Source organism: Leopardus geoffroyi, chromosome B2 (assembly GCF_018350155.1).
Source record: "Leopardus geoffroyi isolate Oge1 chromosome B2, O.geoffroyi_Oge1_pat1.0, whole genome shotgun sequence".
Classification (NCBI taxonomy): domain Eukaryota; kingdom Metazoa; phylum Chordata; class Mammalia; order Carnivora; family Felidae; genus Leopardus; species Leopardus geoffroyi.
This window is the reverse complement of record NC_059332.1, coordinates 110,479,802-110,496,855: the sequence shown is the minus strand read 5'-3', so window position 1 is coordinate 110,496,855 and position 17,054 is coordinate 110,479,802. Positions and strand designations below refer to the sequence as shown.

At 36.0% G+C, this 17,054-nt stretch overlaps 1 long non-coding RNA gene across 5 annotated transcripts in view; it reads left to right on the top strand.

Moving 5' to 3' along the window:
• Window positions 1–17,054, top strand: part of LOC123608959 — a 123,262-nt gene that overhangs the window by 98,689 nt on the left and 7,519 nt on the right. For 4 of the 5 annotated variants that reach the window (XR_006717540.1, XR_006717538.1, XR_006717539.1 and 1 more), the window contains exon 3: window positions 12,533–12,735. The exons of the other annotated variant lie outside the window; for it this stretch is intronic. This is a non-coding gene — a long non-coding RNA (uncharacterized LOC123608959). Of the gene's footprint in view, window positions 1–12,532; window positions 12,736–17,054 lie in introns of those variants that run through there. 5 annotated transcript variants of the gene reach the window in all.

Below are 17,054 nucleotides of genomic sequence, written 5' to 3'. Positions count from 1 at the left end.
AAAAACAAAGTTTTGCTTTCTGAGCTAGAGTTCAACTTAATCTTGTTTTGCATTAAAACCCTTCTATTTACTGGAATTTGTGGGTGGGGGATATGAAGTAGGAAGGAAATCCTAAGAGATTTCTCAATAGATAGTATCATAGATTGCTTTTCTCTAGATTTGTTAATGTTATAAAATTTAGTAATTGCTATTCCTTGACCACTGTCAATATGATTATTTGTGTGTTTTTTTGTAGAAAATAGTAATTAGTGTGGGGAAAATAAATATGATTTCCAGATTTTAATATCTTAAATTATTTCCAAGAATGTAATTTTGAAAACTATTCAGAAATTTTGAGTCTCCTAAAGAAAAACTTTCATGTCAGGATCAAAAACGGTAAAAAGGGACCTTATGTAACTCCTTCACTTATTTCTCCTGCTATGAAATTCACTCTTAAAAATCATTCATTTAAGAATATTTACTGTATACTATGTGCAAAGGGATACCCCGTACCATCAAAGCATATAAAATAATCTATGGCCTTATGGAATTTGCACTGTAGTGGGGCATTCAAGTAGGAATGATTCATGGAAAGAGAACCAAAGGGAACCGTCAAATTCATTTCACAGCAGCTCTACAATTTATTAATTAAAATCATAATTATCTTAGAATACCTACTATGTAAAAGGCATATTTTCATTTTGCATATACAGTAAATTACTTAGGTTTCATGCAGCTGAATTTTGAGTGTAGTGTTTGAGGCATAATGAAGACCACACATTATTTAAATGTGCTAGCAGTGGGGCACCTTGGTGGCTCAGTCACTTAAGTGTCGAACTCTTGATTTTGGCTCAGGTCATCATCTCACAGTTCATGAGATTGAGCCGGGTGTCCTACTCTGCCCTGACAGCATGGAGCCTGCTTGGGACTCTCTCTCCTTCTCTGCCCCTTCCCTGCATGCACTTGCAAGCACTCTGTCTCTCTCAAAATAAGTAAACTTAAAAAGAATTAAAAATAATTAAGGGGCGCCTGGGTGGCTCAGTTGGCTAAGTGTCTGACTTCAACTCAGGTCATGATCTCACGGTTCACCAGTTCAGGCCCTGCATCCAGCTCTGTGCTGACAGCTCAGAGCCTGGAGCCTGGGTCAGAATCTGTGTCCCCTCTCTCTCTGCCCCTCCCCCACTTGCTGTCTGTCTCTCTCTCTCTCTCTCTGTCTTTCAAAAAAGTGAATTAAACATTAAAAAACAACTTTTTAAAATAAGTAATTGAGTAAGTAAATAAATAAATAAATGTGGTAGCAGTATGCTTCTTAAGAGGTAAGCTTAAGGAAATAAACTATGTTATTCATTAAAATTTTCATGTAAATACTTTTCAAAAATATAATTTATTTTTGAATAATATTGCAAAATTTTCTTAAAATATTAAGTTTTTTTCCACAGACAAAAATTATAAAAAGATTAAGGAAAATAAAAATTCCTTAAACAAAATTACAAACTCTACAGTTATTGCCAAAATCAGAGCACTGTGCTAAGCTGAATAATGGCCACTTTGAAGAACAACACATCCTAATTTCTAGAATCTGAATATGTCACCTCATAAGGCAAAAGGGACTTTGAAGGTATAATTAAAGATAAAGACATGGAGATGGAGAAATTAGCCTGGATTATCCAAGTGGGCTCAATGTAATCACAAGCCTCCTTATAAGATAAAGAGGGAGGCAGAAGAATCTGAAAGAGAAATGACAACACAAGCAGAAGCCAAAGTGATAAGCAGCTATATAAGCCAAAGAATGTGAGTAGCTTATAAAGTTAGAAAAGGCAAAGAAATAGATTCTCTCCAGAACTTCCAGAAAGAATACAGTCCTGCCAACACCTTGATTTTAGCCCCAAAAGACCTATTTTGGACTTCTGACCCACAAAATTGTAAGCTAATAAACTTGTGTTGCTTTAGGCCACTGGGTTTGTGCTAATTTGCTACAGCAGCAATAGAAAAATAACAAAGTACCTTTTGAGCATTTACTGTGTGCAACTATACATTTTAAATGTATTATGTCATTTAATCATCCTGAGAGCCCTATAGATACTGGAGTGACACCACTAAGGTGGTGCCATAGGTCATTCTCCTCACAAGAACAACTAATATTCAAAAACAAGACCCTACTAAGGGAATCCTAGAACACGGAGGTGAGGCTCAAGCACTCTTGTACCACAGAGACCAAGACAGACTGCATTACAAGGGTAAGAGAAGTAGCTACATGTTGGCCACATTACCTCTACCCCAGGTCAGTGCAGCACCACATGAAGACATCTCTTGTGAGCCTCCAGTTCTTCCAGTGGGAAAAGAGAACCTAGGGGACAGCCAGCTTTCCCCAAGTGTTGTGGATTGCTTTGTGGGAGCCTCTACTCTGATCTTGCCCCAGGAGGATTGCAGGGGAATCTGCAGGGCTCAACCCCTGGGACTCTGATTGTAACAGAGAAGGATAGATAGGCCTGTAACAACCAGCACAGGGATCTTGGCAGCCTGAGTTCATACTGTAGTGCCCAAGTACTAATCCCAACCAGGAGTTCTTCAGAACCAAGTCAGGGGTACACTGATCAGGGGACTCAGTGAGGTGTGTATGTGCCTGATTTGGATCCTCAAATAAGTTTTGCTGGCACTAGAGCTTGGTTTGCCCATACACAGGCAAAAACTTGAGTGACACACCGTCTGCTCTGGAGAGGTATGGAGAGGGTCTCTTGGCCATATCACACCAGAAGGGCTCAGGGAACACCTGAAAGATGTATGGAAGGGTGAGTAGAGAGATGGGTGGGTAGAACTGATTGCCCCCAAAACAAAGACAATACTGAGCACAGAGGTCTTTGTGCTACACACAGATAGGACAGTTAATTCATATCCAAGGCTGAGGTCGGCTCCCAGCCTTTCCCAAAAAGACAGCCTGTTTGGAAAACTGACATTTTCCTGGAGTGGCCCCTCTCCTTCCTGCCCAGATAAGGGAGCTGGAACATAGCCCCATCCACTGTGGCTTCTGGCCACATCTGACCAGAAGGGCTGGTGAGAACACCTAGGAGCTGTGTGGCCCACCAGTGCTTGAGCCGAGAGAAACATAGGCAGAGCCAATAGTTTTCAGAGCAAAGACAGTGGGCCTGTTTGGCCAGGGAACTTGGGGCATGGGTCAGCATGAGTTAAGACAATAAAGAGCTTTACCAGCTTTAAAGCTTCTCAACTGCACCTAAGCAGGGAAAATAATTCATAGTCCCATTCATTACTGAATACAGCCTTTAACCTACCTGACCAAGGAACCCAATCAGAACACTCGGGAAGCTGTGTATCTTATTCAACACCTCTGCTGACAGTAACACTTGAACAGAGAGCATAACCTGTGACTTTCCCCATCCACAGAGCAAAACCAGTGGCCTCATCTGACCAGAGAACTACAGTGAGCAATCTTTCTTGATTAGAGTCCCCAAGCAAAGAGCTGTACAGGCCCTGGGACCAATCCTGCTGCTCTGCAAGGGCAGTTACTTGCTTGCCCTCTGCAAGGGCTGTCTACTACTGAATATAATACTCAGTCCCAACCATCTAGAAAGCCTGACCAGAGAATCCAGGCAACTGTAGAGGCCATTCTGCAGCCTCACTTGAGAACCAAGCCAGCCTATCCAACTGTTCTCAGCCAGTGGCACACTGGTCACATCCCTGACCTCAGAGCTCAAATAGTTACCTCACCTCTAAATAGACCATAATAGCAGGTCTTACCTCACAGGAACATTACCAGGCAACACTCCCAGAAACCCAAACTGAGCTAACTTGTGAAGATCTGTCTCTGCCAAAACAAACCTATAAAATCTAGAAATGCACAGATAGCAATGTAAAGAATCAAGGAGCACCAAAAACAAACAAAACAACAAACCAAAACCAAACCAAACAAAAAAGCAAAACAAAACAAAACAAAAAAACAGGTAAACCACTAAAGGAAACTAACTGAGTTCTAATAACTGATCTTAAAGAAATAGAGATCTATGAACTGTCAGACAAAAAATTCCAAATAATCCTCTTAATGAAGTTTTAGTGCACTACATAACACACAACTAACTGAAATTAGGAAAACAATGCACGAAGAAAACAAGAAGTTCAACAAAGCAACAGAAGCCATCAGAAAAAAATTAAAACCAAAAAGCAGAAATCTTAGACTTGAGAAATACAATAATTGAACTGAAAAATTCAGTAGAAAATTTCAAAAGCAGACTCGACCATGCATAAGAAAGAGTCAGTGACCTGGAGATAGAACAATAGAAATTACCCCATCAGAGAAACAAACAAAAAAACCTAAAAATGAAGAAAATGTGTGAAGAAGATCTATGAGACATGTAGGACATAATGAAAAGAAACAATATTCACATAATGAGAATTCCAGAAGGGAAAAAGAAAGACACAGAAAATATATTTAAAACAATAATGACTAAAAACTCCCAAACATGGGAACAGAAATAAACATCCAGATCCATGAGACCCAAAGGACTCCAAATTAGTAGAACCCAAATAGAGTCACATTGAGACACATTATAATTAAATTATCAAAAGTCAAAGACAAAGAATTTTAAAAACAACAAGAGAGAATTTTCATATAAGGGAAATCCCATTATACTATATGTGGATATTTCTCAACAGAAGCATTTCAGGCTAGTAGAGAATAGGATGACATATTCAAAATATTGAAAGAAATAAACCCAAGCAAGAATACTACACCTGGCAAAGGTTTCTTTCAGAAATTAAAGAGGGATATAAACTTTCCAGCACAAATAAAAGCTGAGGGAGTTCATTACCACTAGACCTGCCTTATAAGAAATGCTAAAGGCAGTTCTTTAAGTGGAAGTAAAAAGATGCTAATTAACATCATAAAAATATTTTTAAAAAAATAACCTTGAACTCACTGGTAATCTTAAATATATAGTCAAAATTAAATTCTGTAATTTGGTAGTTGTGGCACAAAATATACTTACAACTCTAGTTTAAAAAATACACAGTAGGGGCCCCTGGGTCAGTCGGTTGAGTGCCCAGCTCTTTATTTCAGCTCAGGTCATGATCCCAAGGTCAGAGGGGATCAGGCCCTGTGTCAGGCTCAGTGCTGAGCATGGAGCCTGCATGGGGCACTCTCTCTCTCTCTCTCTTTCTCTCTCTCCTCCTCCTCCTCCTCTCTTCTCCTTGCTTTCATGCGTGCACATGCACACACTCTCTCAAATATAAATAAATAAATAAACAGAGTAAAAAAAAAAACCATAACTACAACAATCTTGTTATTATTTACACAGTATAAAAATATGTAAATTGTAACAGAAATAACCTAAAATGTGAGGAGGAAAAGAAGCAAAAGTGTAAAGTTTGGGGATGGTTTTGAAGTTAAGTTGTTATCAGGTTAACATATAGTGCCACAAATTTAATATGTTTTATGTAAGCCTCCTGGTAACCAGGAGGGAAAAAACCTATACCAATTACAGCAAAGAACATGATAAAGAACTTATAGCATACTGATACCAAAGACATCTAAACATGAAAAAAGACAGTAGGATAGGAAATAAAAAACAATAAATCTACAAAAACAACTGGAAAACAATTTTTAAAAATTAACAAAATAACAATTACTATTGTCCTTATCTATCAATAAGTACTTTAATGTAAATGGGTTAAATTCTCCAATCAAAAGACATAGTAGGCTGAGTGGATTTAAAAACAACAACATGTACTTCAAGCTGTATTACAAAGTTGTAATCATCAAGACAGTATGGTACTGGCACAAGAACAGACATTCAGATCAATGGAACAGAATAGAGAACCCACAAATGGACCCACAAACATGTGGCCAACTAATCTTTGACAAAGCAGGAAAGAATATCCAATGGAATAAAGACAGTCTCTTTAGCAAGTGGTGCTGGAAAAAATGGACGGTGACATGCAGAAAAATGAACCTGAACCACTTTCTTACACCATACAGAAAAATCAGCTCAAAGTGGATCAAAGACCTCAATGTAAGACAGGAAGCCATCAAAATCCTTGAAGAGAAAGCAGGCAAAAACCAATTTGACCTTGGCCACAGCAACTTCTCACTCAACACGTCTCCAGAGGCAAGGGAAACAAAAGCAAGGATGAACTATTGGGACCTCATCAAAATAAAAACTTCTGCACAGCAAAGGAAACAATCAGCAAAACTAAAAGGCAACTGATGGAATGGAAGAAGATATTTGCAAACAACATATCAGATAAAGGGTTATAATCCAAAATCTATAAAGAACTGATCAAACTCAACACCCAAAAAAAAAAAACAATCCAGTGAAGAAATGGGCAAAAGACATGATTAGACACTTCTCCAAAGAAGACATCCAGATAGCCAACTGACACATGAAAAAATGCTCAACATCACTCATCGTCAGGGAAATACAAATCAAAACCACAATGAGATACTACCTCACACCTGTCAGAATGGCTAACATTAACAACTCCAGCAACAACAGATATTGGCAAGGATGTGGAGAAAGAGGATCTCTTTTGCACTGCTAGTGGGAATGCAAACTGGTGCAGCCATTCTGGAAAACAATATGGAGGTTCCTCAAAAAATTAAAAATAGAACTACCCTATGACCCAGCAACTGCACTACTAGGTATTTATCCAAGGGATACAGGTATGCTGTTTCGAAGGGGCATGTGCACCCCAATGTTTATAGCAGTGCTATTGACAATAGCCAAAATATGGAAAGAGCCCAAATGTCCATCAACAGATGAATGGAAAAAGAAGATGTGGTATATATATATATTATATATAATATATATATAATATATATATATAATATATATATATACACACACAATAATATATATATATATATAATATATAATATATAATATATATATAATATATATATACACACAATGGAGTATTATTCAGCAATGAAAAAGAATGAAATCTTGCCATTTGCAGCTACGTGGATGGAACCAGAGGGTATTATGCTAAGCGAAATTAGTCAGCCAGAGAAAGACAAATATCATGTGACTTCACTCATGAGGACTTTAAGATACAAAACAGATGAATACAAGGGAAGGGAAACAAAAATAATATAAAAACAGGGAGGAGTACAAAAACATAAGAGACTCTTAAATATGGAGAGCAAACAGAGGGTTACTGGAGAGGTTGTGGGAGGGGGATGAGCTAAATGGGTAAGGGGCATTAAGGAACGTACTCCTGAAATCATTGTTGCACTATATGCTAACTAACTTGGATGTAAATTTAAAAAATAAGTTAAATGAAGTTTAAATGAAGTTGGAAATTCAAAAACAACAACAACAAAAATGAAACAAAGCAAAACTAAACAAAAAAAACCCCAAGATCCAGCAATATGCTATATATAAGAGACTTATTTTAGCTTTAAAAACTCACAGGCTGGAGGCACCTGCATGGCTCAGTCAGTTAAGCATCCAATTTTGGCTCAGGTCATGATGTCACAGTTCATGAGTTCCAGCCCCATGTCGGGCTCTGAGATGACAGTTTGGAGCCTGGAGCCTGCTTTGGATTCTGTGTCTCTGTCTCTCTCTGCCCCTTCCCCACTCATTCTCTCTGTCTCTCTGTCTCTCTCTCTCTCTCTCTCTGTCAAAAATAAATAAACATTAAAAAACAATTAAACACACACACACACACACACACACACACACACACACACACACTCAATGTTAAGGGATAGAAAAACTCATTCCAAGCAAGTGGTAACAACAACAACAACAAAACAGGGTTAGCTATACTTATATTAGACAAAATAGAGTTTAAACTAAATATGGTAAAAAGAAACAAAGGAGGTCATTATATAATGATAAAGGAGTCAATCCACTGAGAAGATATAACAATTATAAAAATGTGTGTACCCAATATTGGAGCACCTAAATATATAAAACAAAACTAACAGACCATTCAAAGGAGAAATAAATGGTAATATAATAATAATTGAGGATTTAAATGCCCTGCTCTCATCTATGGATAGATCATCCAGACAGAGAATTAATAAGGAAACTGAAGATTGGAACACTGTAGACCAAATGGACCTAACAGACATATACAGACATTCTACCCAACAACAGAATACATATTTTTTTCAAGGGCACATGGAATATTTTCTAGGATAGACCATATATTAGGTTACAGAACCAGTCTTAGCAAATCCAAGAATACTGAAATCATACTAAGTATCATATTTGACTACAATGGCATGAAACTAGAAATTAACAGCAAGAAGAAAAACTGGAAAATTAATGAATATATGGAAATTAAACAACACTCCCCTGAACAACCAATGGATCAAAGAAGAAATTAAAATGGTGATAAAAAAGTTTCTTGAGGCAAATGAAAATGAAAAACCAACATTTCAGAACTTATGGGATGCAGTGAAAGTAGTGCTAAGAGGGAAGTTGATAGAAAAAGATGCCTACAGTAAGAAGCAAAAAGTGTTCCAAATAAGTCACCTAACTCTATATTTAAGAAACTTGAGAAAGAACAGCCTGAGCCCAAAATTAGCAGAATAAATGAAATGATAAAGATTAGAATAGAAGTAAATTAGAGAACTGAAAAGAAATAGAAAAGATTAACCAAACCCTTAACTAAACTAACCAAGAAAAAAAAAAGAGGACCCAAATCAATACACTTACAAATGAGAAATGAAATATTACAACAAATAACACAAAAATATAAAGGATCCTAAGAGGCTACTATTAACAACTATATACCAGCAAACTAGACAATCAAAAAGAATGGAAAATTTCTCAGAAATACTTGCTATTTACTTATCAAGACTGAATCAGGAAGAAATAGAAAATCTGAATAAACCAATTACTAGTAAAGAGATTGGATTAGTAACCAAAAATCTAAAGAAGAAAAGTTCAGGACCAGATGGCTTCACTGGTGAATTTTACCATTTAATAAGAAATTAGCACCAATCCTCAAAATCCCAAAAAACTGAAGAGAAGGGAACACTCCCAACTCATTTTATGAGGCCAGGATTATATTTATTCCAAAACCAGAAAAGTATACAGCTAGAAAACTACAGACCAAGAAATCTGAGGAATATAGATTCAAAATTCTAAAAAAAAAAAGTGCTAACAAACCAAATACGCCCGCACATAAACAGGATCATTCACCATGATCAGGTGGGATTTATCCCTGGGACACAGGATGGTTCACCATATGCAAACCAATCATTGTGATACCTCACACTGACAGAATGAAAGAAAAGAATCATATAAGTGTCACAATAGATACAAAAAAAGCATTTGACAAAATTCAATGTCCATTCATGATAAAAAAAAAAAAACTTAACAATTTAGGCATAAAGGGAACATATGTCAACATAATGATGGCCATATATGACAAACTCATACCAAAAATCATAGTCAATGGTTAAAGGTTGAAAACTTTTCCTCTAGATTAGGAATAAGACAAGGGTGCCCATTCTTACCACTCATATTCAACATAGTTACCACTAATATTCAACATAGTACTGGAAGTCCTACCTACAGTAATCAGGCATGAAAAAGAAATAGAATGTATCAGAATTGGAAAGGAAGAAGTAAAATTGCCTCTATTTGCAGATGACATGATTTGATATATGGAAAATCCCAAAGACACACCAAAAACCTGTTAGATCTTACCAGTGAATTCAGTGATGTTGCAAGATATGAAATTAACATACAAAATTCAGTAGAATTTCTAAATACTAACAACAAATTTTCTGAAAAAGTAAAGAAACCAATCCTATTACAATAACATCAAAAACAATAAAATACTTAGGAATAAATTTAACCAAGGGGGTGAAAGATCTCTACTCTGAAAACCATAAGACATAATGAAAGAAAATGAAGAAAACACAAATAAGTGGAAAGCTATCCTGTGTTCATGGATTGAAAGTATTAATATTGTTAAAATGTCAATCCTACCAAAAGCCATCTATAGACTCAATGTAATAGCTATCAAGATTCCGATGGCATTTTTTTTTTACAGAATTAGAAAAAAACACTTCTAAAATTTATATGGAACCACAAAAGATCCTGAATAGCCAAAGAAATCCCGAGAAAGAATGACAAAGCAGAAGGCATCACACTTCCTGATTTCAAGCTATACTATAAAGCTATAGAAATTTGGGGCACCTGGGTCGCTCAGTGGGTTAAGCGTCCAACTTCGCTAAAGTTGTGATCTCGCAGTTTGTGAGTTCGAGCCCACATCGGGTTCTGTGCTGACAGCTCAGAGCCTGGAGCCTGCTTCAGATTCTGTGCTTCCCTCTCTCTCTGCCCCTCCCCCACTCATGCTCTGTCTCTGTCTCAAAAATAAACACTAAAAAAAAAAAAAAGAAAGAAAGAAATTAAAGCAGTATAGTAATGGCATAAAAATAGACAAATAGATCAATGGAACACAACCAAGAATCCATAAATAAAACTCAATCATGGGGGTGCCTGGGTGACTCAGTCAGTTGAACATCAGACTCTTGGTTTTGGCTCAGGTCTTAAATCTCACAGTTCATGGGTTCAAGCCCCACATGGGCTCTGTGCTGACAGGGCAGACCTGCTTGGGATTATTTCTCTCCCTCTCTCTCTGCCCCTCCCCACTCTCTCTCTCTCAAAATAAATAAATGAACTTTAAAAAATAAATAAATAAGTAAAACTCAAGCATATATGATCAACTAATATTTGATAAGGAAACCAAGAACAACACTACAATTGAATCCATATTCCTCAGATTTCTTGGTCTGTAGCCATGAAAAAATGAGAAAAATCCCACTATTTACAAAACATGGATAGACCTGGAAGGCATTATGCTATGAGACGTAAGTCAGACAGAGAAAGACAAATACTGTATGATCTTACTTACATGCAGAATCTAAAAACAACAACAACAACAAAAGCACCACACCAAACTCATATGAGTTTCTATGAGATCAGACTTGCAGTTACCAGAGGCAACGGGTTGGGAGAGGAGGAATTGGAACAAGTTGGTCAAAACGTGCAAACTTTAAGCTATAAGATAAATAAGTATAAGGGATGTGATGTACAACATGATGACTGGTAGCTGACACTCTGTATGATAGAAAGGAAGGTTGTTAAGAGAGTAAATTTTAAGAGCTGTCATCACAAGGAGTATTTTTTTTCCTTTTTCTTCTTTCTTTCCTTTATATTGTACCTACATGGGAAGATGGGTGTTACCTGAACCTATTATGGTAATGATTTCACAATATATGTAAATCAAACCATCATGCTGTAGGCTTTAAACTTGTGCAGTGATGTATGTCAATTGTTTCTCAATAAAATTAGAAAAAAGTAGATACTATAATTATCCCAGTTTCACAGATGAGAGAACTAAGGCTAAATGGTTTAAGCAATTTGCCAAAGATACTGAACTCTTAATCATCACTAGATTTCCTCGTGGCTAACCAAGATAATACATATACATGAAGGATACCGAACTATTAGCCATCTTACTATTGAAGAGTTTTATCAAAGTGCTCATAGTTTCCTTAAATTTTGTTTTAAACCTCTGTGAGAATTTTCTAAGTTTACACTATTATAGTGTTGAACGATTACTTGAATTCATGATAAATGTGGTGACCTTTGTTTATTCTTGATGATTGCATCCCATTTCTAACATTTCCCATTTGTTTCACTTCTGGGAATTTAGTGAGATATCTGCTACTGTCTTCCTCTCCCTCTCAGAATTGTACCAAGACCACGAACCCACACCATATACAAAAGATATTTAAACAACTTCAGGTTAAGGAGTTTATTTAACTATGGTTACTTGAAGGATAGTAGAGCTGGCATTGTTTAAAAATAACAAGAAACTGTTGGAGCAGTTTAATAAAGGTATCAGTTTTATGTCACAGTAGAAACCTTAACTGATTTCTCTGTTGAAAACTCTATCTTTTTCTAGGAATTAAAGATAGAAAACATATTCTCTAGCATATATACTGATAATCCTGTTTAGGCACTAAATATACTTAATCAAACATAATATAAAATACCCACAGAGTTACCTTCTATTTGTCCATACACAAATAAAGTGCCTGTGGATATATTAGAAATTATCTTTTATAAATAATTATCATGCAACATAATTTTGATTATTCCCAACAATAAGCATGTATTTAATTTGTTTTAATGTATCTTCCATTTGGTTGAACAATAAAATGTGCTCCTTATATTTACTTTTTATAGTATATAGTCTATTTAGTACTACCTTCTCTTCAAAACAAACAAAAACAGAAATATTATGTGATGTGATTTTTCATGTGTCTGTCTTTGTTTCCAAAAGGTTTTTAGAATAACTAAACAACCAAGTTCAGGGAGGTTTTGTTCATGCAAAACTGAAAAAGACATATGATAGGTTTATCCTAAATGTCAGAGATATATTTCCAAGAAGTTAAAGTGAAATATTATACCCTTAAACCTGATATTAAGATATCTGATACTAGATTACATGAAAGTAACACTTATTTTTATATTACTAAAAGGCTAATTTTTCCTGTTATTTATTGCAGAAAGAATAATAAAATGTTTCTCTTACACAGCAGACCGAGAATTGTCAACTAAGATGCAATTGCAATAATTATTACTGATGAGGATGCAAAACACAGAAATAGCATTACTTGCTGACAGATCACAGGGCTAGTGTGGGTTACTAGAAGCAAAAAAAATACATTTCCCCTTGAATAGAAAATAAACTTTCTATGGAAATCTCTGAGAAATGAATGGATTCACTTATTGTAATCTTATTTACACAAAACTATGTTTCCTGAGCTGAATTGCTAAATTTTATAGTTATATCAATACGTATAATTATTTATAAATGTTCTAAAAACTAAATTCTAAATGAATGCATTCTTTTATCCTCAGGAATGTTATGTTACTGATCACATAATTTGAGTGTTTTCTTTCTAAATAATGTGTGTATTTATTCATTAAATTAGTTTTATTGATTGCTTATCACAGACCTAACATTTTTTTTCCAGCCTGAGGATACAAAATTGCCAAAGATGCAGTCACTGTTCCCAAGAAGCCTAGTATGGTTGGGAGATAAAAGCACAACAGAATAACAATAAATAATGCAGGTAGCAGTAAGGTAAATGTAGACATGCAAAACTACTCAGACCTCATAAAGAGTAGATAAATTATCATATCTAGTGTTAGGGATTAACCAAGGAAAGAAGAAGCTGTCAGGAAGATTTCTTGCAGGAGCTGCACCTAAGTTTTAGCTGATAAATTGGCTAGATAAAAGCATTTACGAGAAATGGTGCTGGGAATATTTCAGGTGGAAATACATATAGGAGAAAAGACAAAAAGATAAGAAAGTTCATGGCATGTTGGGTAAACTCCAAGCAGTGTGGAGTGACTTAAGCATAAAATAAAATGCAAGTCACAACAATGGACTTCCAGTTCCAAGATGGAAGTAGAAGTTGGCATTTTGCTTATTGTATTCCTGGAAGTCATCCAAATAGAATGAGGAGAAAGAAAAACAAGATACAATCTCATTTTCAAAGCAAAATCAGGGAACAGCTAAATCCTAGGTGAAACTGGAGAAAAGACTGACAAAAATTAATAGAGAAGAGTTGGGGAGGACATTCAAGAAGAAGCAAAGAGAGGATGCCTTGGTTGTAGATCGCCAAAAGAACCAGAAAAATCCACTTCTCATTGGGAGAGGGCACACTTTGATGTGAAAAACTAAGTTCCTTATTTGCAATGGTGAAAACCAATGTTAGACAATGGTTACAATGTTTCTTTGGATCTAGTTTGGGTATGAAAAGCAGAGGTAGGTTATCTATATGAAAATAAGTTCATATATGAAGATAGGAAGCTGTGGCAGCAGAAGAAAAACACCCAGTGCTCATCCCCAAAAGTGTCCTCCTTAATGCCCCTTGCCCATTTAGCCCACCCTCCCACCCAACACCCCTCCAGCAACCCTCAGTTTGTTCTCTGTATTTAAGAGTCTCTTATGGTTTGTCTCTCTCCCTGTTTTTATATTATTTTTGCTTCCCTTCCTTTATGTCCATCTATTTTGTATCTTTTTCTGACTGCCTTATTTTGCTTAGCATAATACACTGTAGTCCCATCCATATTGTTGCAAATGGCAAGATTTCATGCTTTTGATCCCTGAGTAACTTTCCATTGTATGTACATACCACATCATCTTTATCCAATCATCAGTCGATGGACATTTGGGGTCCTTCCATATTTTGGCTACTGTCAATAATGCTGCTATAAACATTGGGGTGCATGAGCCCATTTGAAACAACACTCCTGTATCCTTTGGATGAATACCTAGTGGTACAATTGCTGGGTTGTAGGGTACTTCTATTTTTAATATTTGAGGAACCTCATGCTGTTTTCCAGAGTGGCTACACCAGTTTGCATTCCCACCAGCAGTGCAAAACTGTTCCTCTTTCTCTGCATCCTCACCAACATCTGTTGTTGTCTGAGTTGTTAATTTTAGCCACTCTGACCAGTGTGAGGTGGTATCTCATTGTGGTTTTTATTTGTGTTTCCCTGATGATGAGTGATGTTGAGCATCTTTTCATATGTCTGTTAGCCATCTGGATGTCCTCTTTGGAAAAGTGTCTTTAAAAAGATGGTTTTGGACTGTGTTGTTGTCATTTTCATTGGCTTCCATGACTTTTTAATTTCCTCTAACTTCTTGGTTAACCTATTCATTCTTTAGTAGGATGTTCTTTAGTCTCTAAGTATTTGTTGTCTTTCCAAAGTTTTTCTTGTGCTTCATTTCAAGTTTCATAGTGTTGTGGTCTGAATATATGCATGGCATGATCTCGATCTTTTTGTACTTGTTGAGGGCTGATTTGTGTCCCAGTGTGTGATATATCCTGGAGAATGTTCCATGTGCACTCGAGAAGAATGTTCATTCTGCTGCTTTAGGATGAAATGTTCTGAATATATCTGTTAACTCCATCCAGTCCAGTGTTTTATTAAAACCATTGTTTCCTTGTTGATTCTCTGCTTAGATTATCTGTCCATTGCTATAAATAGGGTGTTGAAGTCCCCTACTATTATGGTATTGTTATGAATGACTTACTTTATGTTTGTGGTTAATTGATTTATATATTTGGTTGTTCACGTTGGGTGCATAAGTATTGCAATTGTTAGATCTTCTTGGTGGATAGATCCCTTAATTATGATATAATGCCCTTCTTCATCTCTTGTTACAGTTTTTATTTTAAAATCTGTTTTGTGTGATATAAGTATAGCTACTGCAGCTTTCTTTTGATGACCATTAGCATGGTAGATTGTTCTACATCCCCTTACTTTCATCTGAGGTGTCTTTAGGTCTAAAATGAGTCTCTTGTAAGCAGCAAATATATGGTCTCATTTTCTTATCCATTCTAATACCCTATGTCTTTTGGTTGGAGTGTTTAGTCTGTTGACATTTAGAGTATTGAAAGGTATGTTTTTAGTGCCATTGTGTTGCCTGTAGAGTTGGTGTTTCTGGTGATGTTCCCTGGTCCTTTCTAGTCTTTTTTGCTTTTGTTCTTTTTTGGTTTGTATCATCTTTTCTCCACTCATGGATAGCTTAGTGATCATGAACTCCTTTAGTTTTTGTTTCTCTGGGAAACTGTTTATCTTTCCTTCTATTTTGAATGACAGTTTTGCCAGATAAAGAATTCTTGGCTGCATATTTGTCTTATTCAGTAAGTTGAATGTATGCTGCTAATCCTTTCTGGCCTGCTAAGTTTCTGTGGATAGGTCTGCTGCGACCCTGATCTGTGTTCCCTTATTGGTTAAGGACTTTTTTTTCCCTTGCTTATTTCATAATTCTTTCCTTGTCTGTGTATTTTGTGAATTTGACTATGATACACCATGGGGATGGTCAGTTTCTGTTGAATCTGATGGGAGTAGGCTGTGCTTCTTGGATTTTGATGTCTATGTCCTTCCTCAGATTAGGAAAATTTTCTGCTATAATTAGCTCATCTAAACCTTCTGCCCATGTTTCTCTGTCTTCATCTTCTGGGACTCCTCTTATTCAGATGTTATTCCTCCTTAATAAGTCACTAAGTTCTCTAAGTCTTGTATCTTTTGCCTTTGTTTCCTTCTTTTTTTCTGTTTCATTATTCTTCATAATTTTGCCTTCTATATAGATGATTCGCTGCTCTGCTTTGTCCAGGCTTGCCATTGTGGCATTCATTTGAGACTGCATCTTGGTTATAGCATTTTTAATTTTGTTCTGATTAGATTTAACTTCTTTTATCTCTGCAGAAAGGAATCTATGCTTTTTTCAACCCCAGCTAGTATTTTTATTATCATGGTTCTAAATTTTAGTTCAGACACCTTGCTTATATCTGTCATTGACCAGTCAAGGACTTGGCTGTCATTTCTTCCTGTTCTTTTTTTGTTATTTTAGAGGAAGAAAAAAAATCAATAAAATTAATTGAGTATGGGGTGTTTTTCTATTTCTTTGTGTCTTATTCAATTTCCTTCATAAGCTTCTATAGTTTTCAGCATACTTATCTTTTATATCTTCGGTTAGGTTTATTCTTAGGTATTTTATGGTTCTTGGTGCAATTGTAAATGGGATCGATTTCTTGATTTCTCTTTCTGTTGCTTCTTTATTGGTGTATAGAAATACAACCAATTTCTGTACATTAATTTTGTGTCCTCCAACTTTGCTGAATTCATGTATCAGTTCTAGCAGCTTTTTGGTGGAGTCTTTGGGTTTTTTATGTAGAGTATCATGTCATCTGTAAAAAGTGAAAGGTTGACTTCTTTGTCAATTTGGATGCCTTTTATTTCATTATGTTGTCTGATTCCTAAGGCTAGGACTTCCAACACTATGTTAAACAACAGTGGTGAGAGTGGACATCCCTGTCGTGTTCCTGATCTCAAGGGGAAAGCTCTCAGTTTTTCCCCATTGAGGATGATATTAGCTGTGGGCTTTTCATATATGGTTTTTATGATGTTAAGGTATGTTCCTTCTATCTTGACTTTCTGGAGGGTTTTTATTAAGAAATGATGCTGTATTTTGTCAAATGCTTTTTCTGCATCTATTGACAGGATCAT